The 20,741-nt window shown below is 43.7% G+C and overlaps 1 protein-coding gene across 1 annotated transcript in view; it reads left to right on the top strand.

The window, feature by feature from the left end:
* Positions 1 to 648: 648 nt before the first annotated feature.
* LIMCH1 (LIM and calponin homology domains 1) overlaps positions 649 to 20,741 on the top strand; it is a 180,198-nt gene continuing 160,105 nt past the window's right edge. The window contains exon 1 of the mRNA XM_050895648.1: positions 649 to 705. The gene's annotated coding sequence lies outside the window, so the exon portion shown is untranslated. The remainder of the gene's footprint in view (positions 706 to 20,741) is intronic.

The following is a 20,741-nucleotide window of genomic DNA, read 5'->3' on the forward strand; positions in this document are numbered from 1 at the left end:
CAGGTGTTTAATACAACAGCCGTAACCAGCAGCTCGCCGCGTGCACGGGTGGCTCGGTGCCCTCCAGGAACCGTGGGGTGGAGGGATCGGCTGCCCGCCCCTCCCCCCCAAACCAGGGGTGCCTTGCCATCGCGTCGTCGTGCCCCCCACACCCCGAGGGGTGCCCGGCCCCACCACCCCCCGCTCCCCCCCCCGTCGCAGCGCCGCCTGCGATGCGATGCTCGCGGCGGGGAGGCGGCGGCGCGGGCATTTGCATGGGCTGAAGGCAAAGCGGCTTCGCCCGTCTGTTTTATTTTTAGCTGGCAGCTCAGGGCAGCGCAGCTCCGCTCCGCTCCGCCGGCGGGGCGGGTGGGGCGGCAGGCGAGGGAGGACCGAGCCGGCAGGGCGGGCGGACGGGGCACCGGCGGAGAGAGGTTACCGCAGGCGAGCTGCAGCCAGCCGGGCTGCAGAGCGCCGCCGCCCCCGGCCCCCGCCCCGGCGGCTGCGAGGCAGGGAGAGGCAGGCAGCGGCCTCCGGCGTCCCCCCGCTGCGGCCGCCGCTCACCTCGGGCTTGCGGCTCGGTGCCTGGCTGCTCCCCCGCCGCAGCCGCGGCGCGCCGGGGCCCTGCAGATGGCCAGTCCCGGGCTGGAGCTGGGAGAGGTTCAGCCTCCTCCCGACCCCCCTCAGCCTGAGCTGGCCTTCACCGAGGCTCAGAAGTGGATCGAGGTAAGACCGCGGGATGGCAGGGGTGCGGGCGCCTGACCCCCATCGGGGACATCCCGCGGGACGACCTGGTGTCCTTCCCCCCGCCCCCCCCTCCCGTCGCGGGGACTGAAGGCATTTTATTCCACGCCGAGGTCCGTCCCGGCCCTCCCCCGCTTTGCTCGCTGCGGGGAAAGCAGCCGGGGCCGGCCAAGCCGCGGCTGAGCCCCCGCGCAGCGTGCGCGCCTTTGGGTGGGCCCCTGCCTCCCTCTCCCCCGCGCATCTCTTCCAAACTTAATCTCTTAATCGTATTTCCCCTCCCCGCCCCCGGGGTTGGGATGAAGGGGGCGGCTGTAAACAGGAGCCGCGCAGGTGCGCGGAGCCGCGGAGCGGGCGCGGAGGCGTTCCCCAGCGGGGCTCCCAGCCGCGGCGGCGTCCTGGGGACGGCGAGGGCCCCGCGCCCCGCTGGGGAAACCTCCGGCCCTGCGCCCTTCCAGGTCCTCTTGCCCGCGGGTGGTGGCCGCGGCCGCGCAGGTAACGCTCCGCAGTGCGCGGAGAGGCGGGCCGGGGCGGGTCAGCACCGCTGCGGGGGTGGGGGGGTGAGCGCACCGGGGGCCTGGGGCAGCGCGTCCCGCGGGAGAGCACCCCTGCAGCCCCTCCTGCCATTGCTCAGCCGAGCCAAGGAGAGACATTCAGTCTCGCTCTTCAGGCAGGGCAGAAAAATAGATCTGCTTGCTGTTGGCTCGTGCCGTAAAATGCAAAGACAGGCAGGTGGTGGGTGAAATTTAATAGTTAAATATTTTGGCGTGTAACAATAGAGACACTTTAAATAGCTCTTCGTCTGATTGCTGGTACAGAACATGCGTGAAGGTGGTATAAACCCAGATACCAGGGTAACAGCTCCCTTCAGCTGCGGGTTTTGAATTTAATCATCTGCAGCTTTTAGTAAGTCTTGGTGGATTCTGTTTTCTGACAGTGGTTAGGCAAATTGTTTTTAAAATTGTTGTGACTTTAAGATTCCCTGAAGCCCTGGGAATTTCAGACTGTAATGGTTCACTCCAATATCAGCTGGAAAGGTAATGCTGTGTCAGACTTCAGGGAATTGGCACTGACACAGTAAGCTGGCTGATGTAGGACCAGAGGCAGAGGAACAATGAGGAACGTGAAAAGAAGGGCTTTTGTGCCAAGGAAAGGTGAGTATGCAGCCTGGAAGAGGAAAAGTGAAGTGCATATAAACACCGGTTGTCTTGGGAAGATGAATACGGCGGTTTCTATATAGCCTTCCTTATGAGGACCAAGAGAGAGGCACATGACTCCGTCATACATACGGTACATAAAATACCTTGTGACCGTGTGTTCTGCTGACTGCTGGCGAATCAATTCTCTGTAGGTAACGAAGCTGCCAGCAATCACTCCAGGTGTGATAATTAAGGGACTGTAAGTCTTCCTGTCTAAGAGCAGAAACTTGTGGGTCAGGAGGAAACATCCCTCTTGGGCAGTTTATTCCACAGTTCACTGTGATGGGAGGTCTTGCGCCTGTTCTTGGGTGACCCAGGGCCTGGTGAGCAGAGCAGAAGGGCTCTTAACTCCTTGTGTCCTCCATGCAGGCCCAAGGGGTCCATGCGTACAAAGGAAGTTGTCTATAGCTTCTTGTGCTTCCTCCACTTTTTTAATCTGCTTGATGCATGAATGACAAAGCTGTAAAGTGCTGTTACTATTGTCACCAGCCTCTTGCCTGAGGGAGTGTGTCAGGAGCCTGGAGCATTGCCATGGCTGTGGTGCGAGAGGGAAGCATCTGCCTTTCCAGAAATGCCCGGAGTTGATGCTCCTACTAAGAGAAAGGAGGAAGAAGCTGCCAGTGAAGCAAACATGGCTTAATTTGCCTAACACATTATATTTCCTTTTCATCCCAGTTTGGCTTAAGCTCTGGAGCATGAGAGTTATTATCTCTTCCAAAAATCTGGTCAGCAATCACTGTTCTAAATCTGGATGATTTGGACTGAACGAATTATGCAGAACTTGACATGTTAGTCCGAAGTTATTAAAAAGCAATGTCAATCTTAAAAAGAAATAAAATAAAAATTGAGGAATGTTATAGGTATCAACATTCAGTGTGCCAAGCCCTATTGATTTGGGTGAAAACCAGAAATGGGGGTCATGCTGTGTCTGGCTACTAGACCCATCTGCTTCAGCTGGCTCTGTAATTGTCTCTCACCAACTTATTCTTTGGCCTAGAGACATTAGCAAATGTACAGTGTGTTGTGTCTTCCAGCTCGCTTCTGACCATTTAAAATGACATCTCTCTCAAACAAAAATAAAATAAACTATTATGGTTGCAAGCAGGGCTGGTGGACCTTCCTAGTATGGAGAAGACAGGCTAGTGAGGATGTTAGCGGTGTGAGACAGCTTAAAACCTATCTTAGGCTGTAAAATAGTGCCATGCAAGGAAATTAAAGTAGAAGTGGACAGATTGAAAACTCTGAGCTTGCTGTGCATTTTTATTTCTAATCATTGTGTGACTTGCTAGTTGGATTCTCATCTGGTTTAAATCCTCGTGTGAGTGCTGTCACCATTGTGTAGCGCTGACAGGAATCCACCCTGCAATCTGCAGTGTATTTCTCCTCTGGTGGGGCTGGAAAGGGAGGCTGTCCTCACTCTACAGATGGGGAGCCAAGACATGAAGTGATGAATGTCTAGATCTGCAAGAATCGAGGTACTTTCCTTCCTCTGGTCCAGAGGTCTTAGGGGTCTTGTCTTTACTCCTTGGGTCTGTGACCTTTCACCAGAGCAGGTCTTCTGTGTGCCAGAAGTCATCTTTTTCCTCTGCCAGCATTACTTTAATCTAGATGCTGCAGGATAGGGGAGTCTAAGTTGCACCGAAGTTTGGGTGGATCCTTATAGTAATCCTCTTGCTTCTCCCTGGAGCGCTGAACCAGTAGCACTGAGGTGTTCACCTAAGCAGGGAAAAGGGCCAGAGCTCCGACTTTTACTGCCAAGGCTGCTTATATATTTAACAGTTTCTGTTTTGTAAGAGAGTATTTCAAGCGGTGAGAGATTTGGTGTCATCTGTATGTTGCAGAAGGTGGGATTTTGGAATTCTGTGGACTTTCTGCTTTGATCGCGAGTCACTTCGGGTAGGAAACCAGAGTTCAGCCTTGCTTAATTTTGCATAAATATCAACCGTGCATCTCTCTGTGTAACAGTAAACCAGTCCTATTATTTTAGTTCAGATTGCCATGTGCTACTTAAGTGAAGAATGCCCTCTTAATGATAAAATGAACCATATTAGTAGCACTCAGAGGAATTAAAATAAAGGCACCAAATGAAAAACCCTGTGAGAGAGCTACATCAATCATCTGCATTATTAAAGGTGTGGTATCTCATTTCAATTAATGCATCTCAGTTTCACTGAAAGCCTTGTAAAGCCTAGTGGGTTACTACAGCAAAATAACAAATCTAATTTAATCTAATGGCCTGTAATTTTAAAATGTCAAGGTTCCCTGTATGTGTGTTTAAACTAGAATAACTGATGGTTGAAAGAACATCTGTATAAACAGAGTTATTCTTGCCATAAAGATCCATAAGAGAGTAATGCAATAGTAAAGTCACATTTAATACCGGTGTAACTCCTAAGGGTATTGTTATCTCCTCACTGCACCTCCTAGCCTTGCCTCATTAATATGCTCTCTCCTCATTGTTGAGACTTGGTTCAATTAGGGATAGCTTTTCCGTAGACTTATATTCCTTAGAAACTTTGCCAGCTGATAAGAATGCTTCCTTTATAGTTGTATGGTAATAATAAACAAGTCATGTTTTTCTGTCCCCTATGGTCAGCGTTTGACTTTGCTGTTCCCTCTACATGTGTGTAGACTAAAACCCGTCAACTTCTCGTAAGTCTGCTACTTTTCTCCTCTATATGTTCCCCTTGAGAATTCTCTTGTTAAGGAGAAATTTGCTAGCCAGAGAGGTTTGTTGGGTGTTTGTGGGTTATTTTCTTTTTTTCCTTCTAGCAGAACACTTACCTGTGTTAGATTTCCGTATTGAAGGTGGTAGTTTTAAGTTGGTAACAGTGGCGCTGCTTCTAGGAGAAGCGATGGGGCCAGGTGTCTTGCTTAGTACTTCTGGATGTGTCACATCATACAGCAGAATAGACATGCCACTTCTGCACCACCATCTCTGTGGAAGAGTATGAGAGGCATAAAACCAGGGAAGTGACTTGGGCAAATAAACTTCATGTGACTGTCTTGTGCCAGGAGTCTGGAAACAAGGTTTCTTTAGGGTGTCTCTCTTTCGTGTGGATGAAGTGCCAGAGCGCTGAGGCTTATGGCTCCCATTGCAAAAAAGTAACTTAAAAGGAGATGAAGGTAGTTCATCGACAAAATCTTTTCTAATTGGGGAAGGGACTTGACTGGAATATTTGCTGTAGGGGCCTGGAACTTGAGGAATACACAAGTTTGTTTATATGACCTTCAAAATGTGGTATGCCATTTGAGGAACAACAGAGATAAAGCTCTTTTGATGAAAAGTATTGGGTAAGCTAACTGATTCATTGAGTATACGAGTAACCTGTGTCCTGCAGGAGTGTTTCTATTTCCAAATATGTGTAGACATCTACTCTTCCTTTGCTGTGAAGCTGATTTTAAGATCCTTGAATAGGGACTCTAGTTCCTCTGAACATTGATACAGTTCCTAGAACGGCGGTGCCTCTAGCCAGAGTGGGACCTTCGGGTGCCACTGCAGTCTTGCCATTATTTGGATAGGAATGCATCAAATCCAACAAACACTTTCTCCAGCGAGCATTTCCAGAGAAATCAGTCCAACTGCCTTATGAGAGTATTTGAATACAACCATTTAAGTGTAGAATGATGCACTAAGCTTTAAGAGTGCATGGTTTTATTAATCAAATATTGTAGGAAAGTTGTTGAATGAGCCTCCAAGCAGTGCCTACAGTTCAAATTTCTCAGTGTTTAGCCTTTCTTTCTTTTTTTCTCTTTTTCTTCTGCTGGAAGAGTGTCTTACCTATATACTTTAAATAATGTATTGGGAATGAATTTATTAAAGTGAGCAAGTGTATTCTCAGACTAGAAGAAACCTATGCAAATGGATTAGACAAGTTGCCTGATTTGTGGACAAGCTAAAGTTAGGCCAGATTAATCCTTCCCTCAGTGTCTATAAGGCAACCATAGAGTCAAAAGGTGTGTGGCTGGCTTCTGGTCCTAGATGGATGTGAATGCAGAATAACTTTACTGTGGTTATAGTGACTGGACTTGGAAAGGAATTCTTCACTGCTATCCCTACATTTCCTCCTGGGCAGCATTTAGGGACTGCAGACGGGGCAGATGGGATGCTCTTCATTCTGGCTAAGTTAGTCATTCAGTGGAATGAAAACTAAATTGATTTTAAGGGGGTGGTAGAACACACCCAAACTCTCTGACCCTGTCAGACTACCACCTTCTAGAAATTTTTTTCCTCTCCCAGTTGCCTGGCAGCTGACCTCCTGTCCTGTATACATGGACCCAGTTCCGTTGTCATGAGATCTGTTTAAGCCATGTTACAAGTAGTGCTTGGCACAGGGGTGAGAATAATCAGAACAACAATACTATTGATAAAGGGATAATGTCAGGAAATGCAGGACTGAGCTGTTAATTGTCTTAAAACTGAATTAATTTCTCCTCTCAGTACTAAAATTTTAAAATAGGTAAAAGATCTGCCCTTAACACCAGAGTCTGGAATGCCATTATGCAATTGGTGGTGAAGATCAGTTAGCGCAGCTATGTAACCTCATTGCACTTGTTCTGCTAGTGCTAACTACATTTTCTAATTTTTTTTTTTTTAAGGCAAATATTGGTCCTCTAGAAAGGAAGGTGGAATCTTTCCCAAGTATGGAGGATAAATAGCAGGTCGATACGGCAGAATTCTTTTCTAGCTTCTAAAATGTGTTGGCTGATCTGGGAAGTGTTGTTTCACGACAGGTTATAAAAACTGCATTATGTTTTGTTTGGAAAATCTACAACTCTAGAAGCTTTTCATCCATGGATGAATACTTCTGTGCATTGGTTCTCTGCAAATGTCCCAACAAGAACAGTTTTGGAACAATGTTACAGAAGAAGCAAGATTTATAGGGGTGAAAGTGTCTTTTAAAAGGGCAGCTGCATAGGAGGAAGGTATGAACGTTTTGGCATGCAGACCCTGCAGATCTAAGCTTTCCATCCTTCTCCTTCCAATATATTATTTAGAGAAGAAAGTACTGTATTTCCTTGCCCCACTCAGTCCCTTAGATCACAATGACTACAACAGCTACCATGGCACCAATAACATAACATCAAAATCAATAGCTGAAACTTCTCCCAGCTATGTTAATCACTGTCTCAGGTGAAAGGGGTGCGGTGCATGTCCTCGAGAGAGCCTTGTAAGAATGTGAAGAACTATAACACGCCCCAGCTAAAAATAAAAAAAACAAACCCTGCCTGTTACCGCCTTTTATTTTATAAACAGAATAAATGTACTCCCTGTACCTGGGACAGGGTGGGGAGTGACTGCTGGGGCAGCAGCTCTGCTGGAAAGGACCTGGGGGGACCTGCGGGACAACAGGCTCGGCATGAGTCTGCAGTGTCCTCGCAGCAGGAGAGGTTGGCCCTTCGTGGCTATTCTGGAGCTGGTATATTGACGGAAGTGGTGGTTTGCCTCTGCTTGGCACTTGCTAGGCCACACCTGAAATACTGCCTCCAGTTTTGGGGCCCAGAGTGCGGGAGGGACATTGGTAAGCTGGAGGGAGCTGAGCAGAGAGCCCCCAGGCTGGTTGGGACTGGAGGACTTGCCCTGAGAGAGAGGGTGATGGAGCTGGGCTTCTTCAGGAGAGATGGCTTTGTGGGGACATGGCAGCAGCCCCCCAGTTGCTGTGGGCAGGTTTTTGAGAAGACAGCGCCAGACACTTCACAGAGGTATGTGGCAGGAGGGTGAGATACTTGTCATAAACTAAAACAGGGAAGGTTATGACTTGGCATAGGGAAAAGTTTCTTCACCATGAGGCCAGTCGAGCAGTGGTTGCCCAGAGAGGCTGGGAGATCACCGTCCCTGGAAGGTTTCATGCCTGACTGGACAAAGTTGGAAACAGCCTGGTCAGACCTGAGAGCTGCCCTTGCATGGAGCAGGAGGTTGGACTAGAGGCCCTCCGAGGTCCCTACCAACCTGAATTATTCTGTGCATGTATGACTTCTTGACAGTGGATGAGTGAACATCACTTAATTTTATTTTTAATATTACTTTATCGGTTGCTGATATTATTGGAGTGCTTGAGAGCCTGTTTACATTAACAAGATCCTTCTCTCTACAAAAGCAAGACTCCTATGGCTTATGGCAGGCATTTTCAGGCTATGCTACTGAGTTTCCTTTGTAGAAACTCCTCAAGCCAGTGTAAAATGTGTTTGGCTTCTAATCTAACTATTTTTGCTAAACCTGTTTTATTTTAGAAAACTGTAAATATGACTGATTTCCTTGGCTTGGTGAGATTTTTTTTTTGTTGTTATTTATTTCATTGTGCACTGCTATAATTGACCAATAAGGTATTGAAATTATTTCCCTTTCTTTTCAGATCTTGAGAAGATGATGTGCAGGCTTAATTCTTGACAATTTAGATGCTAAATCCCTAAGAAGTTTTTTGTTTGTTGTATTAGTTGGTTATAAGACTCCTCTACCTTGATAGTCACTCTGCTCAGTTCTAGTATAACTTGCTACTGTTAACTAGGTTTTTTTTATTGTATGTGTGTATACATAATGATTATTGCTAGTAATCCTTACCTTAGCAGAATGGCTAGTTTAACAATAGAGTTAATAATAGAACTTGCATCTGATGTTAAAATTGACTTAAAATAGTCTAGTGACTTCTTGGTTGGTGAGGAAAGGAGAAAATCCGCTTCATTTGCCCCTTTGAAGAGAAACCCCATTCTGCTGGTTTCTGCTGTTTTGAGGTCTCATGCCTAGCATCAGAGACAGCTTGATTTTGAAATCAACTTTGACAAGCTAAGATTTTGAAAAATAATACTGCTGTGGCTTCTTGGCTCTGGTGTCATTGTCAGTGATTCAGAGAGTACTTCACAGGCTAAGGAGCAGTATGGTGGAGGCAGGGGAAGCAATTCTTTAATTCTGCTTAGTACAGCTGAGTGAGTAAGGTAAGAGGGAAGTGCTGTTCATAAATCTCTCCTTCACAGAGATCCTGGTTCGTGCTGGAAATAAGACGGGGATTTTTGCACTATGTGATCCCACAGTGAGTTTCAGGAACAGCATGAAAGGAAAAATTCTGTGATGTCTTTTCCCTATACTATTCCAACCTCCAAAATCTCCCTATCTCCATCTGACCTTTCCATGGGCTTCAGAAGAATCCCAGCCCTCCGATTATCTACAAGCTATAGGGAAAGTGGCTGCACATACTCTATGTAGTGCAAAAAACCAGGAGTCCTCATCCTGAGACTGTAAATACATTCCCTGTTGTTTCCTTTCCTGTAGGCGTTGGTAGATCTCAGTACAGTATTGAAATCGTGAGCAATCAAGTCTCTGGCTGGATTATAGTATCATTTAAAAGATAAATTAGGCTGTTACTTGCCTTCTGTTCCTCAGATCATACATTGCTGTGATTCAGGTTTTTCTCACCAACAGTGAGGAGCTGAAATCTGTAAAAAGATTCATACACAAGAGTTCCCCAAATTTATTTTAGATCTGATGCATTCAGCAAAAGTGCAGGTCAAGGGCTTTAACATACGGTATTGATAATGCCTAATAGCACTGCATCATGTGAAGTCCCTTACACAGGATGGGACTCTTGGAAGGAGAAGTTGTGAACTGAAGATGAAGAAAAGCGTATCTTCCAGTATTGGAACTTTCCATTTCCAGAGTGAGAGGAAAAAGCTCCAAATGACCTTTCCACTAAAACCAGAAGGCCAAGAAACTCAGATGAATTTGTACTTCAGGAGCAGGCCACAGACTGGCACAAAGAGTTGTAACCTTTGCTCTGACTTGAGAAGCACAGTCTTGCTTTTGCGTAAGCAGAGGCTGATGCCCATAAATAACTAATTTCAAGTGGGAGCAGAATGGTTGCATGGCTACAGAGGACAGGGGCCTGAGGTTAAAATCTCTTTGTGGTGCTTTGCAAGCACTGTTTTCCATGAAATGCACAGGGTTACATTATGCTGTTGTATCACAGCAGAAGATGTGATACAGGTGGAATTTAGAGGTTTTGCTATGATGTCTTAAAACAAATGTAACCCCCAAATCAAAACCTATCACTTTAGTCTTCGATTGCCTATAAATATTCTAGGGAAATTATGGCACTCATAATGATAAGTATTTAATTTCTTGAATGTCAGTGGTGCATGTTTTATACCTGATATGGGTGTATTGGACGTTCCCTTCCAACTCCCCCCAAACAAACTCTGAAAATCCTTCATTCAAATGTCTACTTTACTAATCTAGAAAATTCTTAAATAAGAGATGTTTCTTTAGTCTGCTGTCAGAGAAAGGAAGCCTCAATGTCTGAGGAAAAGCACTAAAGTCTTCTCCCCCCCCCTTTTTTTTGCGTAATTCCTTGTTTTAAGTATTGTCTTTGTTATGCTTGCCTTTGTTAACAATTTTTCTTGTATTTTCCAAATTTTTTTCCAATTTAAAAAGGAGCCATGGTGTGTTAGCTGAAGTCTGCTATTTCGCAGTGAGCATTTTCTGACTGGGTTTGGGGAAGGGGAGGGAGGAATGAGGAGAGGCAGAAGCGACTGCCTCGTCTCTGTCAGACCGGCGTGGGCAGGGATGCCCGGTGTGCCAGGGTGTTCAGCACTGAATCCCTTGGCTTTGTTTCCATGCAATTGTTGTGATTCATTTCAGTGGGCTAACTCACATATATTGTTGCAACAAAAACAACTCTGGAAATTTTCTTTCAGTCCAGAAGCATAACTGTAAATATGTAATCTAAACAGAAAAAAAATGACAGCAACTATATAAGTGTGTTTTCTGTTTATCATTTTCCTGATTCTGATGAATTGTTTTTTAAAGTTGTGGTTTGGAAAAAGGAAAGCCCTGATTTGGGAGCATGCATGTGCGGTATCTGTCTTCTGCCAGTGTTTGGATCAATTAAAGATAGCCAAGAAAATAAACTGTTTTCCAGAAAAAATTATGCTGGCAAGAAAAAGAAGGTGTCAGAATCGGTCAGTCATAAAGGTGACTCTTGCCTGAGCTGAAAGAAATTATATAAAAGCTTAGCCTAACATCCTACCCCTCCCAAAACCAATTTTTATTTTGACAAGGGGGCCTTCAGTTTTGGAATAACATGAAAAAACTCATAAATCAACAAAGTTCAAGCGACTCAAATGATCCTTTATTAGAAACAGCTTGCCTCTTCTAAAGAGAAGCAAAAGTACCCTCTAAACATTTTAATTATGAACATGCAGATCTTCAGTCTTGCTGGGGCCTTATTTTCTCATTCCCTCAGATCAGTGCCGCTCTGCCCGTGTCGCTCCTCTGCTGAGGGTGCTGGGCTGGTGGGTGCTTTCTGTCAAGGTAGGTACTTCTGCCTGCTGGAGGTATGGGCTGTAGGCAATGTTACACTCTTCTTTCAGAATGGCCCGGGCACATGGCCACTTCTGAAAGGGGAGGTGGTGGCTGTTGCGTGGTGGTTCCAGCATAGGCGGCTGTTGTACTGCATTTCCTGGCATCCAGAGCCTCTTAGATTGGCACAGCACAGCTGAGAGGTTAGATATTCCCTGTGAGGAGATGAGCATAAAGGGAGCAGGGTGTTAAAAATAAAGCTGGTGAAGTTGCAAAGTAATTTCACCTCCCTCGCTTATCTTTTGATGATTATTTTCTCCTGGGAAGCAGTCCTCAGATTTGCAGAGGTTCACTTGGTATGGGTGCTCTTCAAAGATGGACATCAAACTGGATTTGTTCCAGCCTCATGTATGAAGGATGCACTGCAGTCGGTGGTAGAGCCTTCTCAGAGTATCCTAAACAAAAGATCCATATTTTCATTTAAAAATGCATCTCAGTAATAAATGCTTTGCTACTTCATTCCTTTCCCTCATTTTGCTTCTTGTTAATAGCTTCAGGGGAGAAAGTAAGCAAAGCTGTTGTAGATAGCTGTGGGATAACTTAATGAAAATTCACAGGGGGAGCTCTGAGGTGACATTCCAGTAAGATTTAACAGAAGACTTGTCTACCAGTGCTTGTGGGATTTTATCCATTAATTTCCATTCATTGTAGTTTGCTGGTGTCTCTGATGTAGCACTGCTGAATAGTAGCTTTAATTCTTTACTTCTTATTTTTGGATTTCAACCAAGACTCTTGAGTGCATATTCTGGTTATAGGCAGATCTGATATTTGTGGTTTTTCCGCCCCCCTGAATATTTGTTAGTTTTTCAGTGCAGCGCTTCATTCTCCAGTGCCATACTGGGTTTTCTTTTTCATTTTAGAATTGTGTGGAGAAAACTTGCATTTCAGCTTCCCACATTAAGGGCCTTGAAATCAATAGATCAAAGCCAGAGCAGACTTCTTGGAAATGGTGCAATCTCAAACTGTGAAAGCTTTTGTTTTCTGACTTTTTCCTGTCTCTTGGTATCTCCCAAGAGAAGGAAGAGCGTAAGGGGGATCTCTGTGTAGGGAAAGGGGAGTATCCTGTCACTGTATGTTTGGGGTACAGGGCTACGTGACTAGGAGGAGCTGACTTCCAGAAGTAGCAGTGGTGGCAGCCTTTATACAGGATGGGGAACTCCAGTATGAAGCATCAAAGTGACAGTTTCCCATGGCTTCAACTGGGCTGCAGTACACCCAGGAAATCGGTGCTGGCGGAGAAAGGGCTGTCGGTGTTAGCTATGGGCAGTGAACATTTTCCAGTGTGTGCAACCTCAACTAGGTTGAAGTTTTCTTTTAGGATTGAGAGGGAAAAGATAGGCATCTCATACATTAAAAAGTATGCAGAAAGCAAAACATAAGCTCCTATTTTTGTGTTTGGTGGGGAGGGAGAGTGCTTTAGACTTAGAACTGCAATGGCATGCAAGGTGTAAGTGGTTGGTGAAGCAGATGTGATAGAGTCAACAAAGTTGAGATGCCTACGCATGTCAAAAACTGCTGGTACTCTGTGTTGAGGAAAAGCTTTCATTTCTTCAACAAAAAGCAAATTAGAAAAATAGCTCTTCTACAATGTAGAAAGCTTCTGGCAAGGGGAGAAGGTCACTCCAAATGTGTACACTCGTGTCCTTTGTTTTCCAGAGATGTATCATAGCAGATCCTTAGGACAATGGCATGAGACAAAAGGAGCTGCTGTCTGACAATTCCTCCACAACAAATTGCATTTATGGATTGCCATGAAAGTGTCTTGTAAACAACCGAGCTCGAAGCTGTGTGTGTTGGCCTGTGCACTTGTCCTGCTCCTCAGAGCTGTGATTTCTTCCTGCCAGAAGTCTAATGAGGCTGCTGGAGGGAAAGAGCACATTTGGGAATTTCTAGAGTGTGATAACTATAGCTCTTTCACTCCCAGTACAGTGACAGATTTTTTTTGACTAATACAAGTAGGAGAATTACAACTTTGTTCTTGCTAATAAAGCAGAATGCCTTTTTCTTGCTCATCAACAGCCCATTGGACTTCAAATCTGACTTAACTAGAGGGCTCTGAATGATTTTACTTGCTGTTTGCATGGGCAAGGTTGGGGGATTTTGTTGTCTGTAAATGACTGCCCAGTAATCCATCTGTTAATGCAAAGCAGTATAGGTGGCAAAAGGCACTCACTTGATGCATCTGTCACATGGATGCTGCCAGCTGCCTGCATTCTATGTGCCCTAAGTGCTTTAAATATCTTTATATAGGAGAAGGGTTATCGCAAGCTCACTTGAATAATTTTTGTGTAGTTGGTCATCCGTCCTCCTTGTATCTTTGTATCCTGGTGCATATAGCTTCAAGGTTTTTCTTCTAAACTTGCAGAGAAAAAAATAGTTTAAGAAATTTAGTTGAGAGAAGGAAAGAGATGAGGAGGAGCAGAGTCTGGGTAAAGAGCTTCAAGAGGACGCACCCTGTAGCAGGCACTTCAGAGCATATAAGCTAGATCACGCATTTCTAGTCCACTGTAAAATTCTTTTTTCCTCTGGGAAGTCCTGGTTGGAGTGAGGACTTCAGGCCTGATCATGTTGCAGGGAAGATGCAGTTCTTTCTACTGGAAATATATGATAGCAATTCTGACTAGAGTAAGCTGCTTAGCAGAGCTTAATAGAGCTTCTCTGGTACATTGTTTCTGTGAAGTTATTTCTTCAACAGTTCATCTGTACTAGCATTTAGTATTCCTTGCCACTTCAGTGGATACAGACAGGTATCTTCTCTTTCAAAGAGACTTGGACCCAACTCAAATTCATTCCAGAGTTATGCTGCTGTGTTTCTGAAGAGAACAGTTGCTTCCTTCCTTTATTGCTTCTGTCTTCCTCCTTCATACACCCCATTTTTAAGGTAGAAGGTGATGGTGGCAGATTTTAGTTGAACTGTGGTGTCAGCTCCTGGTCTTTACTTTGAGGTTGGGCTGAACGTATTGCTTTCCAGCTCTAAGCAGTTGTTCCTTTAGTTGACTTGAACAGCATTTCATCCTGACAGCTGTTTTGCTGACATTATTCCCAGTTAGTTATTCATTGGGATTAAGGGCTTTCTGCAGCCAGAACTCTTCGCCGGGAGTGTGCCGTCATTTGGCAGACCCATTAAACCAGTAATTCTACAGTGCTTAAAATTTTTAATTTGCCTTGCATCCTTCATATTTGGAGTTCCAGCTTAATTGCCCTGTGGATAAAGAGTAAAGACTTAACATAAATACTCTCATTTTTCTACCTTTTCCCCTCCCCCACAATATTTTCAAGCCAAAACCTTAAGAGCCAGACTTTGTTCAGCTTTGCTTGTTCTTGAGGCACCACAGATACCATGTGTGTGCTTGAGGCTCAATAGACAACTGTTCCTTGAACACTTAGTGAAGTCCACAAGCAACAAGAAGGTCGCTCTCGGCATATGTTTGTATTCTTCACTCCCTGAAGATGATTATTGTAGTTTCCAAATTTGGTCATGAGTAGCATGGTCCTGGGAAGAGAGTTCTTGTAATGGTGGTGATGATGGCACTGGTGCTAGTGCCTTTTGCCAGTGCTGATGGTACAGGTGGTGTCCCTCCAACCCTCACGGAGGTGGCAACAGCGGTTCTTGCCAGCACAGTTGGGCCAGGTGTAGCTAGAGGAGAGTACTCTGTGTTTTGGGGACACTTGGTGCTTGAATGTCCATTCCTCTGCTGCTTGGCAGTCACCTGGAAGTAACTTGTGTCTTATGGTTTGGGAGCTTCAGTTTTAAGCTAATGTGCAAGCGTTCCTCCTGTAATTAAAATCAAGAATCAGTTCTGTTTTGGATCTGTAGCTTAGTTTGTCCTGGCACTGATCCAGGCTGGATGGAGAAGCTTTGTTTCCTTATGCAGGTTGTTTTGCTGCTGATAAGCAGGTAAAAGGAAGAACTCTGGGTTGCATGCTCTCATAACATCTGTTTCTTTTCTAATATGTTTCTCGCTGGCCTTGGATCTCTTGCATGATGAAGAGAATGTTAAGCATATGTATTGGTCTCTCATGGTCTGCATCTGACTTCAGCTCTGGTGACACCTATTCACACATTGTGTCTATAATGCTCGGTGCAATTCGAGAAAGAATCATGATAACCCCTTAATTTTTATCATACCAATACCCTTTCCCTAGGCTCATCAATTTGTTCTGATTTATCCTGCTGCCAGAGTGCACCGAATGAATTTGATATGCTTCTGGTGAGCCGTTCTCTTGTGGGCTAACCATGGGTGTGAAAGGAGAAAAACAAAGGTGGTTTTCATTATTAGAACAAAGCTATGAATAAAAGCGCAAAAGAACTGATGTCCCTTTCAACAGGAGATAAATTTCCAATAGTCTGTTCAGCTGATGTGTGTTGTATTTTTAGACTGAACTGACTTTGGTTTAAGACACTACTAATTTCACATACCAGCCTATTTTATATTTGGAAATATTTGGAAAAGCAGGTGTGTGTTCATGAGTATGATCTGACACAACAGAGTTCTGTCTCTGAAAGGACAGAATAATGTTAAATCCTATTAAAAAAAAAAAAATCCTGTTACCATGTCTGTAATCAAAAGGTTCATCATCTTGAAACTGAAGACTATAAAAACTGACTTGCTTACTTAAATGTCATCAGCAGAAAGGTTAAAGTTATGTTTAACTTACTTACTAAGTAAGTACTGAGAAATAGATTATTTTTTTTTTCTTAAATGGGAGACTCAATTTATATCTGGCTTTCTCTCAAAGACCAAAGAATTTAAATCCCATGCCTTCTGTTTGTACTGTCTTGTACTTGGCTATCCCAAGGATAGGTTTAGGGCCACATTGCAGCAAGCAGATGATCCAGCTAAGCTTGGTAGAAATGGGAGTGGAACATGGCTTTCTGGGCCTTTGTTTTTTGCAATTAAAGTAAAAACTGCCAGCCCTGCCCTACAAACCCAAAGCCCATCGGTGCCCAAAAGCCCACCAGCTTGCTTCCATTTTCATTTTTACAAAGTAGCCTGTAGAGATTCCTATGTAATACTACTTTTACCAATATTGCTTGGAGTTTGACAGCCTTTGAGAGTGGTCCAGGCTGGAGTCAAGATTGTAGCTCAAGATGACCTCTTTATGTAGTCACTGATTGGGAGATTTCGTAAGTGTGTGTCTTGAAAGACCATATTTTGTGTATTTCCATCATTGGTGATGGCGTCTCATTTCCTCATTGAGTCCAGATGTTTATTAGTTTTGTTCTCCAGCACTCTGATTTTAGGGTAAGTTTTGTAACTTTAGATAGAGTGACTCCGCCTGGTTTCTTGGTGGTGGTGGTTGTTGCCAGAAGATTATATACTTAAATTTTTACAGGAGACTTACAATTTTGCCTTAGAAATTAAGCATGCTAAGAGTAACTTGGCCTTAGTCAGTTTGCTCTCTTTTATTGTGGCTTTAAGTTAGGGTAGCAGAAGTAAATTCCATAACCCAAATGGGAAAAGAAATTATTTGCATTTTTTAAGTACAATGATGATTTTTTTTAGATCTATTATGATGGCTTCTAATGCCATAGAGATCAGTTGGTATAATATTGCAGAGAGCTGAGGAAGGCTCAGTGTATTCCTCCAAGAATACCTGACTTTCCACACCAATAGAACTTTCATGTATACAGTACCAGAAAATCCAGCTTCATGCCCTCATGAGCAGCAGAGCTGGTAAGAAGGCAAGTGAATAATAATGCAAATGATAGTTTCCTGGATACATAGGATATCTCTGGGCTAATGCTGGAGTTTTAGCCTCCACTAAAGCCCAGCCAAGCTATTTGACTTCAGGACAGCACAAGAAAGCTTCTTCCATTGGACTACTTAATTTTTTTTTTCTTACTGTTTTTCATTTGAGCATATACTTTGTCTGACCGTTCACTCTTTTGGCACTTCATCTCCTGGCCTGTGCTTGCAGCATTCGTTAGACTGAATTGCATGTAGAAACTTAAAAATGTTAAATTACCAAGAGGTGTGCTGTATTCTCCCTGGGAAAACAGATAGGTTTTTACTTTACTCATACAGTACCCAGCATCTTAGAACCTGATCTCTCTGAAGACTGCTAAATGCAAGTGAAATAAGAATTATCTGAATAATTACATGTGTTTCTCTCTTCAGTCTTGGAGAACGTGATGAAATTTGCAAGGTCAGGCCTGCTAAAATAATACAATAGTGTTGTCTCTGCAAGCTCAATTCTCCTTCATGGGCACGCATATTAAATACGTGGTCACTGCTGTGTTTCTTCTGGGTATCTCTTTAGTGCGCAGAATGAATAGCGCAGCTCTTAATGAACAGCTATTCAGTGTTTCACTTTCTCCTTACTGTTCAACATGCAGTCCTATGCCATGTTTATTATGTGCTATTCAAACCAAATCCCGAGGACAGAATTACTTTCTCAGACTTTTGTGGTGCTCATCACTAAAGTATCTTTGCAAAAAAAGTTCTTTGCAAACATGAATCTTATTTCATGCCATCACTGTCAGTACCAGGACTGTGGTACGGAGAAAATAGATTCAAGACTGTATGCTAATTTGAGACTCTTAAGACCTTGTATTCTTTGCCGTGTACTTAGCATTCTGTAGCATTATAGAGGCACAGCTATGGCTCTCTTCCATGCACTGGGATGCCAGGCACTCATAGCAAATGAGCAACGTGTGACTAGCAATCAGCTGTCAAAAGCTTGGTATAAATGACTTGACTAGTAACACAACTGAGTACAGTGGCACAAGCCAGGGGAATATTCAGATCTCAGAGCAAGCCATGTAGCTGGCTGAAATATAAGATCATCTCTTCAACTCCCTGCAATTCTTTCCTACTTTTGCTGCCTACTTACAAATTATACAGGCAAGGAAATATAATTGTCCTTGCCTGAACTATTTCTCTCTAAGACTTTAAATCTCAGCCTCCTGTAGTATGAGTGACCTAATGAATTTTTCTTGTTTTAACACCAGTTCTTTGTTCTTTATCGTTCTCAGGCAGTTTCCTTTTCTCCTGTCTTCTCACTTCCATCGCTCTCATAACTCACTGGACTGTGTGCTTTAAAGTTGGCACCAGCCTAAATGAAAGAGCAGCGTGGGTGCTGCTGAATCACAAGATGGGACTGTGTGCCACCATTACCTGTTCTAACAGGAAAGAAGCAGGGCTGAAATGCCCTTAGCTAGGAAACTTTTTTATCCTACCAGGATACAGTCCTAGTGACTTATTTCCCTTGCTAATAGATAATAAACTGCTGTAATTATTAGTACTCTTCTGACTAGCATTGCAGACCTTCTGTCTTCACCTCCCTGCATAAAGCCGATCAAAGACCTCATCCAGCACCAGTTTCCTGGCTTACTATACACCTTTCAACTGGAATACAAAATTTTTCATGCTGATGGTCACTTTTTGGAAATAAGAAGTCATGATGAAGTAGGAGTCCATACGTTAGGAGTTTTGAAATTACCTGTGGTAGGAGCGAGAGCTGGGCAGGCTAGTCAGTAACATCTGTCCTGTTGTGTGGAGTCGTCTGTTCCTTGGTATTCAGGTTGTCTGAATTCTTTGGCTGAAATTCAGCATGTGAAGGTTAATAGATCAAAATTTGTCTGTCATAAAGGCTGTGGAAGCTTACTCTGTCAGTTTGTCTTGGTAGTGGATCTGCTTGCTATCACTATGCTACTCTAAATCTGCTTTATCTCAATAACATCTTCACTAACTTCTGCAATTAGAATGAAAAGTCAAACTGAAATGATTCACTTAATACCCACTATGCTCATTTTTTTGTATACTGTACAATAGTATTAATTTAGAACTCTCTAATCTAAAATGTCTTGTGGCCGATTTGAAGTAGGGATCTATTTTTTTAGTTTAAAAATCTACAAATTTCACTTTCCTCTTTTGACCAAACTACAAGGTGTAAAAACTGCCTAAGGCTGTTAGGTACATCTAAGAAGAATAGATGCGTGTCATTTTTTGTAATGGTGGAAGGAGAAAATAAAGAATTTCTCTGTAATAAAGGATCCATAATAAGTTTGACTAGGAACCATAACAAATTTGACTTCATCTTGGTAATCAATAAATCAATTCAGTGTTATGGAAGTAGGATGACTTAGAGTCCAAGTGGTATGTCTGGTGTGACCTACAATACAGCAATGTTTTGAACTGTTTTGAACACAGGTAGTGGGCATTTGACAAAATAAAGGATCCTTAAAGGAATATTGTACAAAACCTGGGATAATCTAAACACATATAGTTGGCTTTTTCACTTGTCTGTCCCCATAGGCCTTCTTTGGGCATATACAAGTCCTGTCACAACCCAGAACATTCAGTGCAGTTGTAGGGACAGCACTGTCTCAACATACAACCCTTCAGTTGTAAAATATGCTGAGTATTTTTGAGGCAAAATGTTGATAAGCTCAGGTCCTACTAGCTGGTGATTCTTCGCGATACTGGGAGGCCTAAAGAGAAGGTGCGTGTGAAGTGTGCGCATAGGCCCACCAACCATGCATTTAAAGTGATGACATGTTGCCCTGGAGCTAATTCTCGGAAGGCTCTGGGGACAGCAAAGTGATAGTATCACATCCAGGTAGAAGGGAAATTTCTGGCTCATCCCAGAGAATCACTCATGCCTTGGAGACTCTTCATGTTTTAAAAAATTTTGGCTATTTCCAAAGTACGTGGTGACCCTTTAAATGTTGTGATAGGAGCTTGGGTTTTGTATCTGTTTTTGTGCTGCGACTGTAACATGAGCTGGCTTATCTCAAATAAAAGCTTCAGGGAATCGGAAAACTATATATTTAAGTTGAGTTAAGTTTTAGGATGCCATTGTAAGACTTCCGTTACCATTTTCCTAAGATAAGGGTTGATCAGAAAGGGAACCTTATCTGTCTGGCTTTGAAGCACAGGGTCTACATCATATGAGTCTCTTTTGGTGTGTTGGCATGAAATCATCTCTCAGAACAATAGTTGCACTATGACAGTGGGTAGAAGTAGAGGATAGTCTTCCAAATGGGGACACAGGTAAGCAGAATAAAAGTTTTGGCTGGAACCCTGGGAAAATGCTTGCAGCTAGTGTCTCTTGTGGAAAAGAGGAGAAACTTGAGATTTTAGCACAAGGTAGCTTTGTGCAGGTTTCTGTTGATGGCAAAGAGAACGTGGAAGTTTGCATGACAGACACTTGATAACCAGGCACCAAGAAAAATACCTTTTGATGTTAAATCCTGTAGGTCCAGGTGGTTTCTGAAAAACTGAGAATACACCCTTTTTCCCAAAGTAGCTGACCTTGAAGTAAGGGAAGGAGCTGGCAGAATGAAGCAACCCAAAAGAGGATTTTTGAAGCTGGAGTTTGCCTGTTGCACTAACTTGATGCAGACATTATCTCATGCGGGGTCTAGAAAAAGCCCCAAATACAGTAAAGAAGGTAGTTGTATCCTGCTGGCAAGAGCGTGGTCATCATATCTGGGGCTTGTTTATTTTTCCCATCCCTTCATATGT

This window comes from Gymnogyps californianus, chromosome 4 (genome assembly GCF_018139145.2).
Source record: "Gymnogyps californianus isolate 813 chromosome 4, ASM1813914v2, whole genome shotgun sequence".
Classification (NCBI taxonomy): domain Eukaryota; kingdom Metazoa; phylum Chordata; class Aves; order Accipitriformes; family Cathartidae; genus Gymnogyps; species Gymnogyps californianus.